This window comes from Triturus cristatus, chromosome 5_2, assembly GCF_964204655.1.
Source record: "Triturus cristatus chromosome 5_2, aTriCri1.1, whole genome shotgun sequence".
Lineage (NCBI taxonomy): Eukaryota > Metazoa > Chordata > Amphibia > Caudata > Salamandridae > Triturus > Triturus cristatus.
In genome coordinates, this window is record NC_140588.1 from 338211446 (window position 1) to 338236743 (window position 25298).

General features: G+C 45.9%; 1 protein-coding gene across 3 annotated transcripts in view; it reads left to right on the forward strand.

Moving 5' to 3' along the window:
• The window catches only part of LOC146822954 (serpin B10-like), a 454260-nt gene that overhangs the window by 254221 nt on the left and 174741 nt on the right, over nt 1–25298 (forward strand). The gene's annotated exons all lie outside the window — the stretch shown is intronic.

Below are 25298 nucleotides of genomic sequence, written 5' to 3' on the forward strand. Positions count from 1 at the left end.
TCAAACCAGACATTGATCATGCGCACAAAGTAAACATTACTGAAAACCTTAGGAAATATACACTACACACATCTCTCACAAAAAACAACACATGGGACATATTTAGGCAATAACTCTAAACATCCTGCCATTTACTTTTATGGAAAACAACGTGCTCTCTCACCAAAGATGATACATATGAAGGGTCTATTTGACCTAGGTGCAAGCAATGAACATTAACATGTCTTATCTCCCCAATACCAAACTATTTGTAATTTTTCTGTTACTTAGATCAGCCTACTTTAAAAAAAAAAACAGCGCATGCCAGTCGTTGCAGTACAAACTCCAGTGAAATGCTGCGACCTTTTTGCCCCCCGGGCTTTGCCATCCCTCCCAGCCCTCCTCCTCGGTTTGCCTTGGGGTCATCACAAACCTTGACACCCTGACGGTATCCTGAAAGAGGGGGGTGGCGTGGGAACATTTGCTTCTGTCATTGTTGTGAAACGAGAGACTCCAACCTTCACTTCCTCAAGTGTTTGATGGACGGCGCCGGACGGACAGGACGCGTTTCACTGGAACACTCACTGGAACACTGCGTGCATGGTGCACGCTGGGTTCAAAGGTCAAGCTTTTTTTCCTTCTCTTTTTTTTTAATGCAGTTTTATGTAGCACGAAGACACAGGAAGCGTAAGCGATATGCCCATAATCAGGAGATGTTGAACCGACGCCGATACTCGAACCTAGTTCCTCAGTTCCAGTGTGACTGCTCTGGCCCTTACGCCACATTCTCTCCTCCTTTCCTGACGAGCCCTGCTCTTCTGGAGCTGAACGTCTTTCCCCCCGAGTGTGAATGCACATTCTTTTTAAAGCGCTAACAATAGAGAGTGGTGATGCATTCTCCTAAACTCCCTCAGATGTGCTGGTAAATTCATTCACAGGATCGCACGGTTCTGTCAAGTGGGGAGTGGTGCGCTGGGATTGAGAACAGGCTTTCCTAGGCCAATAAACTCCTCCGACTTGCGCTGTGACCGATTGTGCCCAAGGATTGTACTGGCTAAAGCCTGGCAGACACCCACCACCCTCCAACAGGAGGTTCTGTCTCACATACCTCATGTGTTTTCTTTGTCCACCTTGCTGTCTCTGTCCAACAGACCAAAGACCTTGCTCTCCATCACCTGCTTCTTTTTACCTCGCGAACCTCACATCTTGCCTCCCACCACCTCTTTCCACAGACCTCATACCTTGCCTTTCCTCACATGTGAGGGTCTGCCTCGCAGACTCTGAGCTTCCTGTCCCTCACCTGTCTGTCTCTGTTTAAGAGACCTTCTCTCTTCCCTTTCCTCGCCCTCTTCTCTTCTCTGCGTCTAGCCAATACCGTGCCTTCCCTTCCTCACCTCTCTATGGCTCTCGAAGCGCATACCCTTGTCTTGGTTCCCACCCTGCCTTGCGTTTGGAGGTTACTTCCACCCCCATCACTCTCCTCTCTCCCATGACATCACCACCGGCCATCGCGACGGGCAACCCGCTCACCATCTCCGGTGGCTTTTGGCTTTTGGCACACTCTCAACCAAGACACTCTCTAACTAGACATACAAATTGTTTCAGCTGCGCCAGCTTGTGATATATGGTTTTTTGGGCGCTAGGCCATGGACGTGCAACACAAGAAACTAGAGAAATTCTACTGGTTAAATAAAAATATCAACTGAAACCATCACACCCAACTTGGCAACAATAATTAGATCTGAGCTGCAAATGAGACCAACATGAATAGTTTCCAAAGAACATATGCGCTAGTAACTGGATCCTGTAGAAACCTGTAGAAGGTCTGCCAGGGTCAACAGAGTCAAAGGTGGGCTTCATCTAATCGTCTATACCTGCTTTCATTACCCATATACCTATATATTGCTGATAACTCACTTTCCTATAAAGCGCTTCAACGCTGAGCTGCACACGTTTTCAGACTTTTTTTGTAACCTGTGAGACCAGCATGCCTGTGGGCTCTGTGACATCATCGAGGGCCACTGGGCAGGTTCCACCGGTGCTTCCCCAGTCAGAGGGATAGTGAACTGCTTGTCCATGGACCTGACGGACATCGCTCCCCAAAGGCTGCAGAGAGTTGGGCTTGTCCCAGGCAGGTAGGCGCGAGGCTTGTCTCACAGATGTTATACAAAATATAATGTGCCAACATGGGCTTCCGCAGTCTCAAAGCGCTTTGAGACTTTAATAAACAAGCATTGGCATTGCCAATAGGTCTCGCGTTTGGGACCTTATAAGTATTTAGTTATGCAGCACAATATCCTTGGTGCAGCAACATCAACTGTTGCATGGCTAAACACTTATAAGGTAAAAAGGTTTAGCCATGCAACAGCTGATGTTGTTGCACCAAGGAGATTGTGCTGCAAAACTAAATACTTATAAGGTCCCAAAAGCGAGACCTATTGGCTATGCCAATGCTTGTTAATACATATAACTCAACCCCTGGGTAGACCTTACACAGCTCATAGGGAAGGGTTCAATGAATTAAAAAAGGTGGACATGTAGTTTTAACATTTACATGTCCTGGTAGTGAAAAACTCTTAAATTCTTTTTTTGCTATTGCAAGGCCTGCCTTTCCAATAGGTTAACATTAGGTTACCTTATTACATTTGATAACTGATCATTTGCAGCTGGGAGCAGGTAGGAAAGTTGAATTTGGTCTCTAAAAAATTGTAATTTAAATCCCTCTTTAATAGTAAAGGCGGATTTTAAGTCACAATTCTGAAAATATCACTTTTAGAAAATTGGCATTTTGCTTTTCCTGACTATTTGGTGCCTGGAGCCTGTGTACTGGGTCACATGGCTAGGTCTAGCTGGCAGTTGGTCTTTGTGTACAACTCCCAGACAGTGAGACAAATGCGTAATAGGTATTGGCAGGATAGGCCATCTCTGACCTGATAGGAAGAAGGAGCTGTCACTGAGGCTCTTCCCCATTACACTCGCATAGGGTTTCACATTAGTCTTTTGTACCCCTCGAGAAGCTGGGGCCAGGGCAGCGAGGCAGGAAATTCTAAGCTTCTTTGGGGGTGGAAACATCCAGAACCTTTTCCTACTTCAAAACTGGCACCAAGTATAAATATTGAACGTTCAGACCCAACTCAGACCCAACTCTTCAGTACACCTGTGGACGACCCGGAAGGATAGCAGTGCTGCGCTCCTGCAAGATGAACCATTAGCCAGCTGCCCTGCTACTCTGCTGCCTTGCTGCCCTGCTGCCTGAGTGAAAGGGACCGGAGCTGTATCTTGAACCCATGACCACCAGAGTGACTCGTAGGGCTAGTTGGCCGCCTAGTCAGAGCCTCAGGGACAGAAAAAGCTCCTACTACCTTGAACCCAGCACCTGGACTCTGTCTGCTGTGAGTATTGCCCGCCCAAGTGGTGCCACCCCAATCCTGGACCCTTGGAAGTGGGCCTGAATGTACTCTGCCAGCCCAGCTGTGGTACAAGCAGAACCGACGCAGAGTGACTTGTCGGCCTTTCAGCCTTGTACTGGAATTGCCGCTACATGAGGCATTCCTGATGAAGGACCTCACAGCCTCTTGGAGCGAGTGCTGTGCGCCGCATTCCTGATGCAGGACAACACATCTCAAGCCTCTATCGATGGCATCCTCGATGATGGTACAGGACCTCGCATCTCAAGTCACGTTGACAGCTTTATTGGAACCACCACTAAGCTATGCATCTCTGATGCAGGACCTCGCATCACAGCCCGCAGCTTCTTCGGAACTGCTGTACCCGGCCCGCTCTCCATCGCGGTAGGCCTGAACTTGAGACTTTGTCCTGGTCCGGCGCGACCATATGACCACAGTTGTCGCTTTGTGCTTTTCGGTGCTATTTTTACTTAAAATTTAATATTGCGCGTCTTTGGTTCTACCAATTGAATCTTTGTTGTTTTGGTCTCAAATTATTTATTAATGTAAGAAATTGGGTTGTTGGTTGACTGGGGTGTGAGCTCTGGTCAAGCAGCAACCACAAGCCTAGTCACGGTAAGGCACAAGCAAACCCCAAATGAACCTATGCTCAACCCCTGGTAATTGGCACAGAGCAGTCAGGCTTTACTTAGAGGCAATAAGTACAGTAGTTGTGCAACACTTCAAACAGTAAAACTGTGAAAAACACCACACACAAAAATCCCTCACCAAGTTAGCAAAATAGAGTTGTCTTTAATAAATGAAACAAGAACAAAATAAAGAAAATTCAATCAGTAGAGATATTTTATTTGAATGTTTTTAGTAAAAATAGCACCAAAAGAAGCACAGCTCTAACTGCGGATATTAGTTGCACCGGACCAGGACAAGTTACAAGTTCAGACTGACCGCAATGTTACATGGTCCTGCTACAGGAATCCAGTTAGGCCAGCTGAACACAGTACCTTAATCCTGGTTTGTGGAGCATTGCGAGGATCCGTGTTGAAGCTGCGTTGAGCAGCCTAAGCGATGTGTGAATTCTGAGATGTGGCAAGGCCACAGAGCAAGAGCCTGCATTGTCGTTGAGGATCCTGTCGTTGAGGCTTGCGGTGCAAAAGCCGGCGTCAAGGATGCAGTGTGCAGTCGGGCGATGTGTCGGTTTCGAGGAGCTTGTGAGGCTGCGATGCGAAGTCCATCATCATATCTGTGGTCGACGAGGGTTGCGAGGGCCTGCACCGAAGATGCATTGCGCACTGCTGGCTCTGTGGTGAGCGGCTGGTCTTTTTGACTGGTCCAATCCACACAGCAGCGGCGATGCGGCGATTCTGTTCGGCATTTGTGCTGCACAGCAGGGGAGATTTGTCGGTTCCGCTGGATCCACAGGCTGCAGAGCAAGTTAGGCCCACTTCCAAGGGTCCAAACTGGGGTGGCACTACTTGGCAGGGTAGACTCACAGATGACAGAGTCTAGGTGCTGGAGAAAGGTTGTTGGAAGCTTGTTATGTAACTGAGGCTTCAGATTAGAAGGCCACCCAAGTAGCTCCTGGAGTCCCTCTGGGTTAAAGAGATGCAGGCCCAGTCCTTCTCACCCAGGTAGGAGGGCAGCAGGCAGCAGGTCAGGATAGCAAATTAGAAGTCCATCAGAGTGCAGTCCAGCAGAGTGGCAGTCCTTCAACAGCAGTCCTTCTTCAGGTAAGAGTATCCACAGGTCCAAATGTGTACTGAAGATTTTGTGTCTGAGGTCCAGTATTTATACCCAGTTTAGGCTTTGAAGTGGGGAAGAAGCTTTTTCAGGTTTCCCTTTGAGGTCCCCAGGCATCCTGCCTTCCCTGGCTCCAGACTAACTACAGGGTCATTAGGCCCTTTGTGTGAAGGCAGAGCACAGGCTTTTCAGGTGTAAGTGGGGCTATGCTCAGCTCCGCCCTATCCTGCCAGCAGATGGCCCACTCATGCACACCTAATTCCTCTATTGTGTGGCTGTCTGGGAGAAATTCATTAAGTCTGACTGTCATTTACACCCAGTCATGTGACCCAGGCCAGGTTATTGGCACAAAAGTCTAAGGGCAGAAAAGTATTAATTGTCTAAAAGTGTCATTTTTAAAATTGTGATCAAAAACTCGGCTTCACCACTAAATTGGGCTTTTCAACCCAATTCTAAAGACACCAATGATGAACTGGTTATCTCTTCCCATTTGGAAATTACACGTATAAAATGTAATATGGTTTCTCCAATGTTATCATATGGGAGAGATAGGCTTTGCAGCAGTGACATGTAAAACTTAGAAGTAAATGTCCTACCTTATAAATACATTGCACCCTGCCCTCTGGGCCTTCCAGGGCCCACCCTCAAGGTGATGTATATTCATAAAAAGGGAAGGCTTGGGCCTGGCACAGGGTTTATTTCCCCAGGCCGAAATGGCAGTTTAAATTGCATACACAGGCTCTACAATGGCAGGCCTGAGACATGTATAAAGGGCTACTTTAGTGGCTGTCACAATCAGTGCTACAAGTCCACTAGTAGTATTTAATTTACTGTCCCTGGGCACATATATTATCACTTTACTAAGGACATATAAGTAAATTAAATAAGCCAATTGGGTATTGGTCATTATTACAATGTTTAGAGGAGAGAGCACATGCACTTTAGTTATGGTTACCAGTGGCAAAGTGCTCAGAGTCCTAAATTCAGCAACAATGAATTCAACAAAAACTAGGAGGAGGGCAAAAAGCTTGGGGATGACCCTGCAGAATAAAGTCCAACAATTAACTTTTACACTTTTTTCTAAATTGGTGTGGGATTGTTCTTGTGTTGTATTTTCACTTTATTACTGTTTGAAGTGCTGCATAAATACTTTACTCATTGTCTCTAAGTTAAGCCTGAATTATTTTGTGCCAAAATTCCAGAAGGTTAATCAAAGGTTAATTTGGAGTTTCATCCTGACAAGCATTGTAGTTGCTGCTTGAGTAGGGTTTCACCCCCAACAACCCGTAACCCAGTTTCCTGCATGGCTAGTAGACCATCATTAGAAATCAATGAAATAGCTTTTTTAATTGATGCAAATTAGTCATGACACATATCAGTTTGTCTGAGAGGACAAATATGCAAAGGGACTTTATGTTACACCTGCAGACGGAACTCACTGGGGAGCAGCCTTGGAACAATGGCAACGTGGTCATCTGGCACCACAGCAGACTGGAAGGCAGAGTGTCTCTCATGTACTATACCTCTGGTGTGAAGGTATTTGCACTAGATGCACAGGGATGATCCACATTTGCTTCATCCACAACCACAAGCTGCCATCAGCGTGCTCATGGCCACTGCAGCATTGGAGGTTTCCAACTGGTAGCAGGCTACTATTTGTGAAACCCAGGATAGTGGGCAGAGTGGTGGGAGGAAACAACATAGAGATTTGGAAGATCAGAATGCCGGATGGATGAAGGGCAGAATATTAAACATTTGGCCTCCCTTCTTGCACCCGTTGTAGAAGGGGAACTGCATTTTCCTGAAAGTAAGTGTGTGGTTAGGCTTAAATTCCTTTCTAACAAAGATGGTTGTAATTCCAGTTGGTGTTGCCTGAGCTTTCATCTCCAAGATGGTGACTGTTGGAAACGGGGTAGCGTGGTGCAGAGCGGGTGGGCCAAACTTCGGAGGAACTGTGCAAAGCATCCACGCAGTACACACAGGCGACACACAAGGCACACTCCAAAAAGATTCTACACCAGGTTGTGTAAGAATAACTTTTGTATTGTGTAAAACACAGGATAACCACAGTAATCTTTACTCTGCGCCAACTGGCGCCAGGTCAACATTTACAGGGGGGATTATATACAAGGCAGGGCCAATCGGGCCGCTGCCAGAACCATTGCGAAGTACAAAGAATAAAGGTAAGTTCATCAGCCTCAATCCTGCAATAAAAACATCATGGCATCACAGTATATAGTACCATGTGAGAATAAAGGCTTCGTCCCATGAGCATTAGGACACATCGGTTTCAGACCTGAAAGGAAAAACAAGCTTCCAGGCCACGAGGCCTCACCTTAGGCATAAAGACGTCGTCAGGCCTTGGGAAAAAGAACACTCTCAATATTGAATATAACCCTCGGCAGTCAACCTGAATTCTGGTAGCATAAATCCGGCATAACAGTAGGCATGAAAATAAGGTATCATGATATGCATCACCCTGTGGCCATAAGAGCAAAAGGCATAGAACGAAAACATGACCTTAGCATGAGACATTATCATGAGGCATCAACATAGTAGGCATGAAGCATTCTCATTAGGGTAAAACGCTAGGCAACATCACATTAGGCATTAGCGGATGCATAAGGCACCTCCTGCGGTACATGGGGCCTAATCATATGAGAATGGAGCATACACATGAGGCATTTCATCATTGCGCACATTAGGACAGAACATTGGTGTAATGGTGCATCCCTGGTCACCCTAAACATCCTGTAAGCATTAGGGGGAAAGAAACCATTAACGTTATAACCACATGCCTTAGGCGTAAGCAACATTAACAGTACACCTTATGTAAATTCCCCTGGAACAGCTGCCCCAAATTGCAGATTAGCCTCTGGCACTACTGCACCTGGGGAGCCCCTACTCTGGGATTCTGGGCCTCACAAATTACCCATGACCAAGACATCGCAACTGCCCACTGTCTGGTGGGGCAGTTGAATACAGGAAAATCAGTATTGTCACCTGGGAGCCCCCCTCCGGGTCTCGGAACTGAAAAGGTGCGGCCACTGGGATGTCCAAAACAACGTCCTGCCCACCTTGCAACTGGCCACTTCGGCAAGGCAGCTATGGTGCCAAAATGAAACAAGGGCAAGCTGGAGTCCCTCACTGGGCTCTGAAATCACCAATGCCCAAATACGTGGCAGCTGCCCGCTACCGGCAGTGTAGCTGGGTTCAGCAGATTAGGCCAGGCAGGAGAAGGAACTGGCCCCGACGTTGGAGCAGCCCGCAATGAGTACTGGCACCGGGGGCGGGCTCCGACTGTACCCCGACACACCCCCCAACCACAGGACGACAGAGCCCCACTCACCGGGCTCCTCTCACGGAATCAGCTCTTCCCCTTTCTGCTGTAGGCTGGGCGGCAGCCGCGGGGCTTCCCTTTCCCACACAGGAGGCCCGCCAGCGGCAGCACCTTCCTGGCGGCTCTCCTTGCTGGCGGCCACGACTTTGCTCATCACCCGGGTCCCGCTCCTGGGGGCCCGAGACTTCACGGACTACACGTGGGGTTCTCCCTTCCACCTGGGAGCCCCTCGAGTCACTTGCGGCACTTTCTCGCCGGGGGGAGGTGGGGTAGGCTCCCGCTCTCCCAGGACTTCTCCAACCAGCTTCCTCCGGTCTCTGCCCTGTCTTCCGGGCTCTTGGATCAGTGTGCGGGGCTCCCACCAGCTCACGGGAGCCCCCGCTTGGGACTCGCCACCACTTCCTGCTTAGGCCCCGCACACGCCAGGCAGTCTGCACTCCTTCTGGGTCGCCGCGGGCAGCGCGGCGGCTCTTCTCTTGTCGTTGGCCCCGGGCTGCGGCAGTGGTATTGGCGGCTCTGAAGCGCGGGGTAGGCTCCTGCCTAATTTCAGGATAAAAACCACGGGGTGGGCTCCCGCAGGTTTGAATAAACACCACGTTGCGACACACACACGGGGTGGGTACCCGCTGGGCTCCTAATTAGGCTGGCATGCGGGGTAGGCTCCCGCTATATTTTTAAGTACCCAGCTCTCCCTGGCAACACGCTCCTCACCTCCTTTGGGTCATGACGTATAGCGCTTAACAGGCGCTAGGCAGCCCCACCAGCTTCAGGGTCAAAAGACAGTGCTCCTCTTCTCCGGGGCAATCAGTACATAGCGCCACCTTCGCCAAGCGCTAGATAGCAGGCAGGATACAGTCAATTAAAGTTTAGCGCCCACCACATATAGTGCTCATCTTACGCAGGGCATGCAGTCAGGGTCCCACGAGGCGCTAGGATGCAGGCAGAGAGTACAGGCCAGTCCAATATAGCGCTCTTCTTCCTCAGGCGCTAGTCAGCAAGCAGAGCACAGTTGTAGCGCTCACGAGGGGCTAGGTAGGAGAGCATCAGGTACTACTGGGCAAGATCAGCAGTCAGTGGGCACTCATCAGAACAGGGCTGTAGGTCCTAGGAACTATCATCCTCTGTAATGTGGCACTCCTCCTGATACAGCAGCCTTCACTCCAGCAGCGGGGCTCTCACTAGCCCTGTGGTCAGCAGAGGGGTTACCGTTGGGCACAGGGGCCAGCACACAGGCCCATGTGGCGGTACCTCCTGGCTGTAGGTCCCCTCACATTCAGGTCCATGCTCTGACTGAGTACATGGCGGCACAGCCCCCTATTTATAAGCCCCTCACCCCACCTACCAGACAGTGCCAGAAGCTTCTAGAAGCATCTGGGGAAACTGGTCATAACTGGTTCAGGGGGAGGTGTAGAGCACCCTGGGAGCCAGGCTTCCCTCCAAAAGCTGGGGTTGCTGGAAAACAAACAACTAGACTGTTAACCCACCTCAGTCAGGTGGCACAACCACACAGCCATGGCATCCATTTTAAAAGTGACATGTTTAAATAATGAAAGTCAGTCTGTGCACGCCATTGCGCAGCATGTATCGTGGCATCTCACACCACACATGGCCTCTACATTCCTCTACCATGGGGGAGATATTCTCTAGTGGGGGGGGGTGAAAAGCGAACCATTTCAGGGAAAAAGGACCAAGTCCAATAGTGACCAACCATTTTCCTGTGATGTCATCTACTCCCTAACTCTCAGTTTTGCAAATGATGTGTTGTGATACTTTTGAACCTTCTATTTTTCGACATGTTCTTCACCAGTCTTAGATACCTTTTCCCCTGATTGTAGCTAGTTTTCTGCTGCCGTTTTCCATATTGGATTCTCTTGCCTGAAAGACTAAATACTAGACTCTTTCTCTACTCTGTCTGAGGGTAGTTTTGGTGTACACCAATATTGCCTGAAACTGAAGAAGGAGGAGTAGGGTAGGAACCTGTCCTTGTTTTAAGGCAGCAAACTACCATGGGAAATAACTCAAGATCAAAAACTTAATAAAGCACAAAACGAAATTGTGACAATGAAAAATACATTCTTTTAAATAATAGGAAAACAAAATAAATACTATCCAAAAGGTAGGCAATAGAACAGCTATAGTGCATGTCTTTTGAATAGATTGGCCTTCTGCATTGGCTTACTGGTTTCAAATGAAGTCTTTACATGGATCTTTGCTTTCAAAAGGGATGAATAAATCTGTAGCAGTGTGTAATGGAGGCAGCACATTCAGCATTTATAACAGAAATTACAGTGTTTTGTGATTGGAAGGTAATATTCTTAGCAATGGGTTTGGCACAATAGGACAATCCCTGCATAATCATTGTTAGGTCTCACACAAATGTTACCTTTCAATCAATCAATTAATCAGCCAATCAATGGTTTTATAAAGCGCCCAGCTACTCAAAGAGTGTTCCTCGGCTAAATAGATTAATTGAGCAACTGTAGCAAAAGCAATTTACTGATACGCCACTTCAAACAGCCAGGTTTTAAGGCTGTGTTTGAAGGAACGTTTGTCCTTCACAGTCCGTAAATGAGAAGGGAGGGCGTTCCATGTGGTGGCAGCAAGAAAGGAGAAAGAAGTGCCATCCCATTTTCCACTTAAATCTGGGTACACCATCAACATGGTGTCAGAGAAACGCAGGGTTCTTGCCAGATGGTATGGACTGATCCTCTTGACCAGGTACCACGGACCTGCCAGATGTAAGACTCCAGCCCAGCATAATCCCCTTAAACCGTACTGTCTCCTTGACTGGCAGCCAGTGCAGCTCTTTAAGGTGATGACAGATATGACGGCCTCTTGGAAGATTTATTAGAATCCCAGCCATGGCATATTGTACCAGCTGGTGTCTTCTGAGTTGATATGCGGGTAGGCTCCAATAGAGAAAGCTGGCATAGTCAAACTGAGATGCGGGCATGTATTACTATCTTCTGGTACTACATTGGTAACAAGTTCAGACATTTCTTTGATGATTTTAGAAGTCCGAGCAGATGCCCAGTATGCCATCCACCTGTTGGCCAAAAGAAGTTCTATTGTCAAAATTCACCCCTAAATTATGTGCTATGGTGGCAGGGACTGGCGAGGGTGGGACAAGACTGTTCCAAAATTCGCCATCCCGAATGGGGGGAGGAGTGTTGAATAACAGAATTTCTGTTTTGCTTGTGTTACACTGTAGATTGCTAAGATGCATCCACTGAAACACAGCCGTAATGCAGGTCTCGAAACTGCTCAAGGCATTTGGTACGTTTGTGTCAAAAGTTAGGAGGATCTGAGTGTCATCGACGTATGACACAACTTGAATATCGAAAGATTCTACCAGTGCAGCCAAAGGGTCATATAAATGTTGAACAGTGTCGGGCTGAGAGCAGAGCCCTAGTGTGTACCTAGCTTTAACGGCTTAGGATCTGAAGCATAAGTGGACATCTAGTCCGATTGGCTTCTGTCATACTGAAATGATCTGATCCAAGCCAGCGTGGATCCCCTTATGCCTATATTTGCCGTCCGTTGCAAAAGAATGGAGTGGGATACCATGTTGAAAGCCACAGATAGATCTAAAAGTAGCAATGTGACCTGTTTCCCTTGATCTACCACCAGCTTAATGGTGTCAGTGACTTCCACAAGGGTGATTTCCATGCTATAACCGGGGCGGAAGCCCTATTAAGGAGAATGCAGCAGCTGGTATTGTTCTAAGTTCTTAGACAACTGGCAATTAACCAGCTACGCCTGTATCTTAGAAAAGCAGACAGTAAAGAGATAGGTCTTAAGTTAGCCAAAGTTGATCTATCTGCTGATGGCATCTTCAGCAGGGGAATTAGTTTGCCTTGTCTCCAGCCTCTAGGTACCATGGCAGAGACTACTGAACTATTTTAAAGGAGGTTGAGGATGGGATTGAGGACTGTACGACCAGCTGCAAGGATATGAGGAGGACACGGTCGTCTGGCACGCTGGACTTGCAGGCTTTTAAAACTTGTTCAGACTCCTCCAATGAAATTAGCACAACCTCTTGTAAAGAGCAAAACATAGTTTTCGCTAACTGATCCTTTGACCAGCCCAAGTCAAGGGGGCTATCAGGCCCGGTAGTGTTACGTGTATTCACAATGCCCCTAATTTTGTTATAAAAAAAATCAGATAGCTGTGGGCATAGCTTAGGTGAGGCCTCCAATGGAAGTTGTAGAACATCAGGTGGGTGAACATTTTGACAATCTTAAAAATATCTCTTGATCTGCAGACAGATTCAGCAATCTGATTGGCGAAGTCCCTACTTGGGCCCTTTTGACATTGACTGCTCAATGGTAATTGTTTAATGCTTTTTTATAATGTTCCTTATCTGAAGGCAAGTAACTCTTTCTGCAGCCTCTTTCTACCATGCTTGTGCAGCTTCCTGAGTTCCTCATCAAACCATAAGGTAGATGATCATCTGCTCTTGGAGAAAGCAGACCTCTCCATAATCAATAAACATCTGTTTATTTCGGATTGCAAATCCATAAAAACATAGTCAATAAAAAATTATAATTGATACAATGACCACATTCAAAAGCTAATTCAGAGTTATCAATAAATTGTATAAGTAAAACAGTTATTGTCTCAACAATCTCTTGTTGCTAATTAACAAATGCAATTACCTGTTCTAGATAAACATTTAAACACAGATTCATAGAAGTTAAGTGCCTGATTCATATCTTGGCGGACGGGTTACTCTGTCACAACAGTGACGGATATCTCGTCTATCAACGATAAATTCCGTAGGATAGAATGGGATTTATATTTTGGTGGACGGGATATCTGTCACCATTGTGATGGTGTAGCCTGTCCGCCAAGATCTAAATCAGGTCCTAAGAAAGTAATAAAAAAACCTTTTGATTTAAATTTGATAGAGCGTCATGAGATTCTGAAATTTGTAGGGGTGCATCATATTCACCGTTAGTCAGCACCCGCATATTAATCGATGCATGTTTAGAAGTGCCATAGAAATGTATTGTTGTAATCGTTTAACATAGAGGTGATTAGAAATGTAACAACGCTTTTGTGAAGATCAACGTTGCAAGTCATCGTGAATGTATTTAGCAAATGTATAATGATTAGTTTTCGTGCAATGTAATGTATTAGGTTAAACGTATGCCATGTTAAAGTTACACGTGTAGATTGCTTATTTATGCACATGAAAATAATGAACTAATGCTTAGAGTGTGAGCTAATAGTGTGTTTAATTTTGTAGAGGCCTGATCACATATACGTTAAAAGAGAAGGCCTGTTCTTTTCTTATGTTAGCTAATGTAGTAGGCCGAAAATGATTCCCTTGGTAAAGGCTTTGGGTTGCAGGGAAATGTAAAATCTTAAAGATGTGAAATGGCTTTTCTCGTTCCCATGTTTCTGTTGCAGATGCAAGGACATTTAGCTCGTTAGAGAGACTAGGTCTTTGTTTTAGGAGTTAGGATGCTGTGAGAAGCCAACAGGGGAGTGCATTGGAATGCAGAGATGATACTTTCAGAGAGGAAGGTGCCAGGGACCCAAGGTCAAGCTAACCCTCGTTGGACGCAGGACAGATTTGTGAAAAACTACAGAGAGAAGACCTGGCTGAAGAGGTGTGCCGAAGGGCGTGTTCTGTGATTTTGGGGTTTTGTATTAGGGACAGTGCCCCGGGGGTTGAGCAGATGAGGTTTAGACGGGAAGCTAGAAGGAGCATCTTAGATCGAGCTCTGACTAAGTGAATGTACTTCTTAAGGGAGTCTTCACTTCTGACACCTTTTCCTTGATTCTTTTGCCTGGGATGGAAATGCTAAGTAGGGATGTCACCTTAGAGACAGTGTAGGGATAGAAATGTTTCTCCTTTGACTAATGATTCCTAAAATAGATATCAGCCTAACCATCATTTTCTTGATGCTTTTGGAATCAGTGATTCTTTTTGTCTTAAGTCGAATGAGAATTCTGCGTAGGCTTGCCTTTGTTTTAGTGCCCATTTACCTATTACACCTTGTACTGAGGTGCTTGTATGTCCAGTTGTTTTTGGTTGTAATAAAATCTTAAAAAATTTAGATTCAGAGTCAGTGGTCCTTTCCAAATGAAATCTAATTTTGGTAAATATATTTTGATTATTGTGTTCGTCCCCTCTACGCTATTTGGCAGATAAAAAGATCCTGGCGACCTGAGAGGATTCTTGGAGATAACCAGGTAGGCAAGAATCCGGCCCTTTCAGTTGGTAGCAGAGTAGGATGGTTATCTCCGATAGCGAGGGGAGATCCAGATTAGGATAAGAGATTCTTTAGGCCTATAGAAGTCAAGTGATGGTGATTCATTGGATGATGAGCAGCAGACGACGGCGGCTGATGGAGATTGACGGAGAGTAGCAGTGCGGCGGAAAGCAGCAGTTCGTGGAGGAGTGAGTATGAATAGGGTGAGATGTTTGTAGATTGCGGTGTTGTTTTGTTGTGTGATGTCTTGCGGAGTTGGAGTGAGTGTTGAGTAATTGTGAGATCAGGCTGTGAGCGCGCAGCCCGGGAAAGTCTTAGGCTCGACGAGTTGCTTAAGCGATTGTGGTGTAGAAGACACCCGAGGTAGATTTTGGTGACCACCGAAAGGGGATCGTGAGACGTCATCGATCACCTGGACCGAGATAGGGGGAGCAAATGTGTGAGTGCGTGAGGAACCGATGCTGGTCGTGGGTTGTTGTATGTGGAATTTGAGTATATGTAACCTATCAGAGGTGATTGTCTGGCCGGACGTGGACAGACAGTTGCCATCCGAGGTCGACAACTTCGAGAGACTGTGAACGGACAGTCAGAGAAGTAACTTGTTTGGGACAAACGGTTATTTCAGCGGATGAATGGGACAAATGCAAGGGTGAGATATGAGTTGTAAAGGAGGGGAACTGCTGCGAGTGGAGGACGGGTGACGTTAGAAGGTGCCGCGCTGCGATAGGTCGGTTGGTGTGAGTCGCGCTGCTATTGGTGGGTTTGACATCAGGAAGTAAACGAAAACATTGTGTGCGAATGTTTCAGAATGCAAGATGGGATGCAGAAGAGAAAAGGTGGAGAGTGCAAACAATAGAAGGAGACAGATTATATCCGTAATTGGTAAAGACTGATGGCTCAAAAGTAAAGAGTGCAGATGACGATGATGACAGTGATACAGATGATAGCTTACTGGAGAGGTTGTTGTCCGAGAGACCACCTCCATACAATCCCGATCTTTGCGAGGGAAAATCGGCTCTGTCAGAAGGGTCTAGTGGAGTACCGACTCAGTCTGAAGTGAGAATAGAAGGGAAGATCTCGACAGGAGCTGAGGGTACTAGAAATCAGCCTGTAGCCAACACAGAGGTTGGGAGAGGTGTGAGGTTACCGGATGCTCTAAAGGTACCGGTCACCATTGGACCCATTGTTTCTGTTTACGACCCAGATCAAGAGAAGGTTAGGAGTTCAGTGCAGTCAGTTGTAGGAGCGAGGAGTGTGATAGAAGGAAATGGATCAGTGAGTGGAATGGAGCAAACTCCAAAGCCTATAGAATGGAGTACGCCATTGCCAGCTACAGCAGACTCCTCAAGGGACAGACAGAGGTGAGACCAGTGAGGCCGAAGTCTTTGGCTGAGTCAAGATCAGATTTGCGGATGTGGGCACCACCAGTGAGGAATCAGAATCAGAGTGTGAGAGCGAGCGAGGAACAATAGTGAATCGTTCAGTTCCTATGAGTATTTCAGAAGAGAGTAGGTCTCAGGTACGGGAATGTAATTATGATGAACGAGATGGAGCAGCATGTCGAGAAGTACTGAAGGAAGCTTTGAAAGGAAGGATGTTAGACGTTGTAAGGTTGAAAGCAGAAGTAGATGAGATAATAAGTGAAAAACTGCCTCTTGAGAGGACATACATGTATGAACAAGATGAGTTACTCTTTGTAGCGAAGGAAGTGACTCGCAAAGCATGAACTGCACATGAGAAGTTGTCAGAATTGGCCAAAAAGTACGATGTGGATTTGTCCAAAACGAAATCATTGCAGGGAAGTCATAGCTTGCAGTACAGTGATCAGGAACTGGAAGAAAAGAGAGTCATGGGTTTGAGAACTCATATAAAGGATTTGATCATAGCAATGCGTGCATGGATTATGCTTGATCAGTGGGAAGAAAGATGGTCTAAGAAGAAAAGTTCTAGGAGAACGATAGGAGAGATTCCACCTCCAGGTGGAGGGATGACGGAGGTAGGGAATTTCCCTTTACGAGAGGTACAGAATGGAGGATATGTGCATGTACCTTGGAGTAGGGGTGACTTGGCTACATTTACGAATGATTTTCCCCAGTTAAGGGAGAAGCCCGTGGAATGGTACAAGCAAGTTGTTCGGTTTGTCAAAATCTCAAAGGTGTTGTGGGTCGACTTGAACACATTATTTGACATTGTGGTTCCGAGTGACTTGTGGTCAGCATGTAAAATTGCTGTTGAGTGGCCAACCTCAGAGCCTGACAGGGACCCAATCTCGAATGGTCCGTCGCCCATAGTGATGAAAAAATTCGAACAGGTGATCACATGGTTGAAGTCGAAAATTTCACCGCAGGATATTGATTGGGTGAAGATAGATCGAACAGTGCAAGAGCCAAAAGAGACGGTGCATGAGTTTTATGAGAGACTTCTGCAGGCTTTTAAGCAGTACAGTGGACTAGATGTGTTAGATACAAAGGACATAGGACAGTTTGTTTCGAAGTTTGTGTTGGGATTGAGGCCAGAGGTTAGTCTCATGATACCGCAACATTTGATTTGTTGGCAGAACAAGCCTGTGGATGAGATCTTACGGTATGCTAGGTACTATAGTGACGAGATAAAATCGAAGCACAGGCAGTTGAAAGACAAATTGATGCTTGTTCAGATGCAGACAGCTCAGGGACAGTCCAATGGAGGGACATTAGGAAGAAAACAGGGAAATAATCAAGGAGGAAATCAGAATGTCCAGGGTCATGGAAGACCAAAGTCAATTGATCCTAAGACAGGGATGGATGATGTGGCGACATTGAAAAAGAACACTGCGTGTCATCTTTGTCACCAGATTGGACACTGGAAACGCGACTGCCCTTTGAACCCATTGAATCAGATGCAGCAGGAAGGAGAGATAGTTCAGGTACCCGTGTCCGAGATGGTTCCCACAGTGACTAGACCCAAGATGGTCAAGGGAGGGACTGGTGCTCCGCAGGTGCAGGTTCCTCAACCACCTAGGGTTCAGAACATGCAACAGGGAGTCCGAACTTACCTGCAGATGCCTATGTTTGAGGGGAATGAGGAGTTCGACCCAGATCCGTTGGCATGACGGTGCCTGAGAGGGGAGGAGGACTGCACAGTTGGAGCAGTCTTAGAGGTAGACCAGAGGGGACCATTTGTGAAAGCAGATATTGATGGTCACCCCACAACCTTTTTGGTTGACACTGGTGCTACCCGGTCTACTGTACGATCTGCAGTAGTCCCTGACCTACCCCTCTCGGGACAATCAATCCAAGTTGTTGGCATAGCAAATAAGAAACTGACTAGTCCATTGACAGAACCAATTCCAGTGAGAATAGGAACTTTCAGAGATCGACACCAGTTTGTGGTGTGCGATTCAAGTCCAGTTTGCCTGTTAGGTAGAGATCTGTTGTGCAAGTTGAATTGCACCATCTATTGAACCCCAAAGGGAGTAGCAGTACAGACGAGAGATGATGATGCGACCTTTAAGGTTGCAAATCAGCGTGTGTGCATAGAAATGTATCCAGCGTTGACAGTGGAGGAACTTCCACTTGATCTGAGGGATTCTGTGTCAATTGATGTGTGGGACCTCAGTGGAGAAGAGATCGGATTGGTCAAAGGCATAGACCCAGTGAAAATCCAGGCCAAGCCGAATGTAGAATTTCCTAGGATGTCCCAGTATAATTTGTCACCTGAAACGATTGCAGGGATTAAGCCTGTAATTGAGTCTATGATCAAGCAGGGAATTCTGAAAGAGATCATGGGTAGCCCATGCAATTCACCTATCATGGGACTACAGAAATCTAGTGGGAAATTCAGGATTATACAAGATCTGCGAAAAATTAATGAGATAGTCGTTCCATGTTGTCCAGTGGTACCGAATCCGTCTGTGATCTTGTTGCAGATCCCATGTGAAGCTGAGTGGTTTACAGTGATTGACTTGTGGCAAGCATTCTTTTCGATTCCTCTACATGAGGAGAGCCAATATCTTTTTGCTTTCCGGCTGGAGAATCGTGTGTTAACGTGGTGTCGTATCCCACAGGGGTATACGGAGAGCCCGTCTATCTTCAATCAGATCTTGAAGAAGAATCTTGAAGGTCTTGTGTTGCCGCAGACCTCTGTTCTGGTGCAATACATCGACGATCTGCTCGTTGCGTCAGAAACTGAAGACGCTTGCAGGATCGATACCATTGCCTTACTGAATTATCTGGCAGAGAATGGACACAAGGTGTCACCGAACAAATTGCAGTACTGTTTGAGCAAAGTGCAGTATTTGGGTCACAGAATTGAGAAAGGCAAGAGAAAGGTGTCACCAGATCTCATTGAGGCTATTATGAATATGCCTGTGCCTACCACTCAGAGAGAAGTCAGAATGTTCTTGGGGATGGTTGGCTACTGTCGCCAATGGATCCCAAATTTCTCCTTTGAAGCGAAGCCTTTACAACGGCTGACGCGTAAGGGTGTGAGTGATCCGGTACCATAGGATGAAGACTGTTTAAGTTCATTTTTGAGGTTGAGAGAAGCTTTGTGTTGCGCTCCAGCTTTGGGAATGCCGGACTACAACAAGGCATTCGCCCTATTCTGCTGTGAAAGGGAAGGTTGCGCATTGGCAGTCTTGACTCAGAGTCTGTGTCCTGTTGCCGTTCCTGTCTGCCCGGGCCATACCTGTAGCGTGCTCCTGGTTTGTACTCCCTGGCGCCTACCTTCTCTGCCACTGCCGCCGCATTGACAACTCGCGCGGCCGCAGTGTGCACTACATTGCCCAGAGATCATAGCGGCAGGAAGCCGCCCACGCCTCTTCCGCGCCCGGAGGCGCTTTAAAACAGAGGAGAGCCCCCGCGCCGCGGGATCGCGCGCGGGTGGTGCCGGGTTAAGCCCGGGACAAGGGCGGGACCGTCTGTGGCCATCCGAGGCCGATTGAGGCTGGGCTGGGCCCCCTTATTTACATTTACATTCTTGTTATTGGACGCTTTACCTCTCCCGCTGTGCCGAGATAAGTTTTATTTTGATTTCTCCCTGCCGTGTATGAGAACTTGCGACATAGTGGGATTTATCTGTCTTAATTTTGTGTTTTGTTTATCTGGACATTGAGACTTTTTGCATTTCGTGCATTATAATTGCAATATGGCTAAAGTTACTAGGAATACGAAAGGAGGATCTGGTACTTTAGATGCTTTCCTTAAACGGGCTGAAACCGCAGTTGCCAAAGAGATTGAACTGGTCGAGAGGAGATTATCCCTTGACCCTATGTGCAACATCACAACCACTTTGAATTGTGCCCCTCCAACTTCCTCTATAAGTACTAATGCTTTGACAGATTTGTCTTATGGTTTAGCTGCCCTGTCAAATGAGGTTCTGCCCAGGGGAGCTACTCCCATTCATACTTCATGCCCATTTACTATCAGCCAGTCCCCTTCCCCTCCAAATACACGTACTAGGCAGGCACGTGGTGAGCAAGCTACTAGACCCAAACAGCCCCAAAGAAAGCAAAAGGCTGTTAGTGCTAGTAAGAGTGCTAGTAACAAACCTAAAGCTAAGCAAGCTAGGAAATGTCCTATAACTACTGTCCAAGGCCCACAAACAGGAAGCCAACTGTCTCAGGACAGTCCTACTACAACCCTACCAGAAAGCCTTCAGATTATCCCCTCCGTTGACATACCTAGTGAGGGTGATTTTATGTCTAGATTTGCGGTAATCTTGGAGGAGCGCATTAAGGCATGGATCACTCCGGTTTTGGCCAAACTTGAGATAATTGATTCTAGACTATTAGAATGGAGAAACAAGGGTCTAAACAAATAACATCATGTCTTGATAGTGTTCCAGTGCAACTGTCTTTAGCAAATTGTTTGGATATTGGTGTACACGCATCTGGAGCACAGGCTGTACCTCAGACAACTATTGTCCCTACAAATCCTATCCAGCAAAGAGATTCTATCTCTGCCAGAGAGATCCCTAGGCCCATTACAAAAGATACTCATTGTATCTCTATGAAACACCCCAAATTTCATCTCCCCCCAGAGGCGTGTCCCTATTCTATAATTCTCGCCAATGTCCCCAAAATACCAGATGGGAGGGAGGAACACTGGCCTTCACTAAAAAACAAAGTATTACATCACTTAAAGACCAGAACAGTGTTGGGTGGTGCTTTGTATTCAAATTTTAAGATGGTCCGTAGGGTGAAATGGATAGGAGATACCAAAAAGAGTTTGGAGGGAGACTGTGTAGTAGTTAATTTTGCATCCCCCCTACTGATTGAACACATCTTGAGACAGGCAGGTTCCCTGAATATTCACCATGATCGTATTAATATCCTTCCCCTAGGATATTTCTATCCTCCCTGTCCCAAGGTTCCAACAACTAGGAGAGATTTAGTCGCTTGTCCTGACCATTATGTTAGACCCACCCCAATTAGCAACAGATTTGAGGTACTGAGCTCATTAGACTGTAACGACTGACTTGGCCATAGCCCAGTTTCAGATTCACGAGGAACACATACTGTTGTTGCTCCTCCCGGTGAGATTGTCTCGCCCCGAGCTGATCCACATTGTGATTCTTGTTTACTCCAATCTGGGGTTCAACTTACTGGAGCTATACAGGAAGTCTTGCCAAGTGCCATCCAAGGTTATGATGAGCCCAAGGGCTTCTCGTCCCTAATTTCTTGGAATGTGGCAGGGCTTAGGAATAAGGTCGCATCCACTCATTGGTCAAATTTTCTTGATAATAGGGATTTTATACTATTGCAGGAAACATGGTCGACCAACTTGGATTATAGAACTGGCTATCTTAGCTTCTATGTTCCTGCTGTTCCCAGTCTACATGGAAGGGCTAAGGGGGGTCTCTTAATGTGGATCAAACAGGACAGTGGATACAATTTGACCCAGCTGGATTCCAAAAGTAATGATATTTTGCTTGTACTTGTCCAGTGCCCCGGCCAAAAAGATCTTTATGTTTTTAATGTTTATGCCAGAGGGTTACCCGGGGGTAAATCATCAAGGATTATGGAGGAGTTGGACCAGCTCCTGGACATGTATTGCAGAAATGGTTATGTCATAGTAGCGGGTGATTTTAATTGCTGCTTCGAGCCCCTGGACACAAATGACATTGACCTCACGTATGATGAGGATAGTGCCTGGAATATTCCCCACTTGACATTATCGCCAATTAAGAAGTGGACGGAGGCTGCATTACAGCTTAAGGTTCTTTGCATTGGTCATGGGCTCCGCGCAACAAATGGTAGATCAGTCTCTGATAAGCAAGGGGCTTATACGTTTAACAATGGCCTTCGTAAAAGTCGCATTGATTATATACTCACTAACAAAGAACATTGGTCTAGAATTAAGGATATGGAAGTGGTGGCAAGAGTAGAGAGCGACCATGACCCTCTACTACTTTCCTTCCAATTAGCCAAAACCAAATGTCAGGAGCCTCCTCTAAAGAAGGCTGAAGTTGCTATAACCAATGACTCAAGGCGTGTTAAATGTGTAAATTGTTTGGGGAATGAGAGGCAGATTTTAACTATTAGGAAATTAACCATCGAGGCTAATAATGCCTTACAAAATTCTATTGCTCAGGAGGAAGATTTGGGTAATATAAATATTATCCATACCCAATTCTTTAATCACCTCAGTGTCTTCTTTATAAAGCAGACCCATGCTAAACCCAATAGACCAACCAGAAAGGAGAATCAGTGGTATGGGAAATCCTGTAGGAGTGCATATCGGTCCTTGTCAGATGCTGTAAAAACTAAAGACATTGTCTCCATCAGGAATGCTCGTGCATTTTATAAAAAAGCACAATACGAAGCCAAACGAGCATGGGATCAGGAATACTGGAGGGACCTCCACTCTGCCAGCAAAGAACGTTCCATGTGTTCCTTTTGGGACCTGATTAGGTGGGGAAGGGGTTCAAAGAGAGAAGAACCCACTAACTTTGTGCCACCCAACCTGTGGGTTTCACATTATGCATCGCAGTTTGCGTCTAATGAAGTACCGGAGGACTGCTGTCCATCAATTACTGCCTTAACCAAGGATGTAGTTCCTCTGGTATTCACTCTAAATGAGGTGAATAATGTGCTGAAATCCCTTCCCACAGGCAGAGCGCCTGGTTTAGACTCGGTCCCGGCTGATTTGTTTATGCATGACAAGGAATTATGGGCACCGTACATCTTGTGCCTAGCAAATTGCATATCCAAAGGCACACCCATACCTTATACCTGGAAGGGAGCTCAGATCATTCCGATCTTTAAGAAGGGTGAACGTTCTGACCCAGGTAACTACAGACCTATAAGCCTGATTGACTGCATACAGAAGGTGATAGCTAGGCTTGTTTTACTAAGGATTCAAGGTTGGATCGAAGAGGAGGAAGTCCTTTCACCTCTCCAGGCTGGTTTTCGCAGTCACACAAGTACCATAGACCAGGTACTTAGGTTTTTGTTAATTTACTGGCGGGTGGTCTTATTGGGTGAGGGTTTGCTTTTTGCAGCCTTTGTTGATCTTAAATCAGCCTTTGATTTAGTTCCCCGAGCAAAAATGTGGTCAGTTTTTATAGATCAAGGCATGCCTCTAGATATTTTAAACTTTTTAATGAAATTACATGAGGACAATTTTGCCCAAGTCAGATGGAATCAATCGGGTAATGTCACAGATAATTTACCAATTGCTAGGGGTGTTCGCCAAGGGTGCGTTTTAGCCCCAACCTTATTTTCTTTATACATCAACAGGGTGATCAACTATTTTAAGGATACTCCTACTGACGCCCCCAAGTTGGATGGCAAGTTGATCCCCCTGTTGATGTTTGCAGATGATACTTTGTTAATTTCTAAAACTCAACAAGGCCTTCAAAAAGCTATTGATGTGTTCGAAGTTTTCTGCAAGGATCATGGGCTTATTGTAAATGTATCTAAAACTAAATTCATGGTCCTGCACAAATCTAAACACGTCAGAGGGACCGTGTTTATGAATAAAGTTAAATTAGATCAGACAGAGGTTTTTTCATACCTGGGTATCACTCTTGCGTCGAAGCTAAATTGGAAACCGCATTTAGATCAAGTATTAACTAAGCATGCCCAACTAACGGGCGCATTAACCAAAGAGCTCCACCTGTCTTGCACTAGACCTATCCTACCAGCCCTCAAAATATATGATGCCAAGATAAGCTTGGCAATTCTTTATGGGGCAGAACTGTGGGGTCATAGTAATCTTACCCAATTAACTCGGGCCCAAAGCAAGTTTTTGCGTATTATTACTGGCCTCCCAGCATCCACCCCCCTTATACCCCTTTATGATGATCTGGGGGTTTTGTTTTTAGAGGATATTGCACGTTATCGTCCAGTGGCCTACGGGAGGCTGCTCTGGGTGACTCCCGAACTCTCTGAGTATGGCCGGGCATTATTGGACGTTAGGGGGGTTGATAAGGCGCATAAGATTGCCTGGATGAGTGAAGTCAGGCTACTTTATCGAGCTATGGGCCTAGCAAGTTTATGGGATGAACCTACATTACATATTTTTCCCCCAAAAAAATTCTAAAAGAATTTTATTGGCGAGTAGTTACGCAAAGTAGATTTGGCTCAAGTATTGGTCCGTCTCTAACCTCGGATTTTTTGGACCAAAAGGATAGTCCCTCTTTTGAGAACTACTGGGACTGCATTACAGTTGCAGAAGATAGGAAGCGATATCATCAATTTAGGGTGGGAACTCTTCCTATCAATTGCTTTGTAGCCAAATGGCGACTAGGCCTTAAACCGGATTGCCCTTTTTGTACTGCTCAAAGGGAAAGTATCGCGCATGTCCTATTTATTTGCCCAGAGTATAGAACTCCTAGGCGGGTTTGGTTGAAACCAATTTGTTTACTATTAGGTCTAAAGACGGGTGTTGAGGCTTTGCGGTGTCTTAAAACCAACACCTCACAATCTGTGACCATTGCTGTAGCAAAATTTCTCCACTGGTTTTGGATTATACGTGCATACAAATTACGCCTCATTTGATCATATGGATATCTTATTATTGATGAATTTTAAATATGAAATATTTATTTATTATGTTGCTATTTTATTGATTACTGGCTATTTTAATTCAACATTTATTGTAACACCACTGCTGTGTATGTCATCTCTGCAAACCTGGTCCATTATTGTCTTTTTTTTAATTTTCCTTTTTATTTTTTATTTTATAATTGTTTTACTGTATTTACTGTCTTTAATGATGAAAATCGCAATAAGGACTTGAAATTGAAATTGACTGAGAGTCATGGAGGTGTCCGTAGACCAGTTGCCTACTTTTCAGCTACCCTAGATCCAGTAGCTTCTGCGTTGCCCGGATGTCTCAAATCCGTTGCTGCAACAGGTGTCAGTATCGAGAGATGTGAGAGCATTGTAATGGGACATCCGCTTACAGTCTATGTGCCACATTCTGTTGAACTGTTGATGACAAGGACTAAAACACAGCACCTCACAAACAATCGATTGACTCGTTATGAGCAAGTCATACTTGCTGCAGAGAATGTGACTTTGAAGAGGTGTTCTGTTTTAAATCCTGCGACATTGATGCCGATTCCAAATATAGACGATGAAGATTATGAGGATCATGACTGTCTCGATGTGACTGACTGACC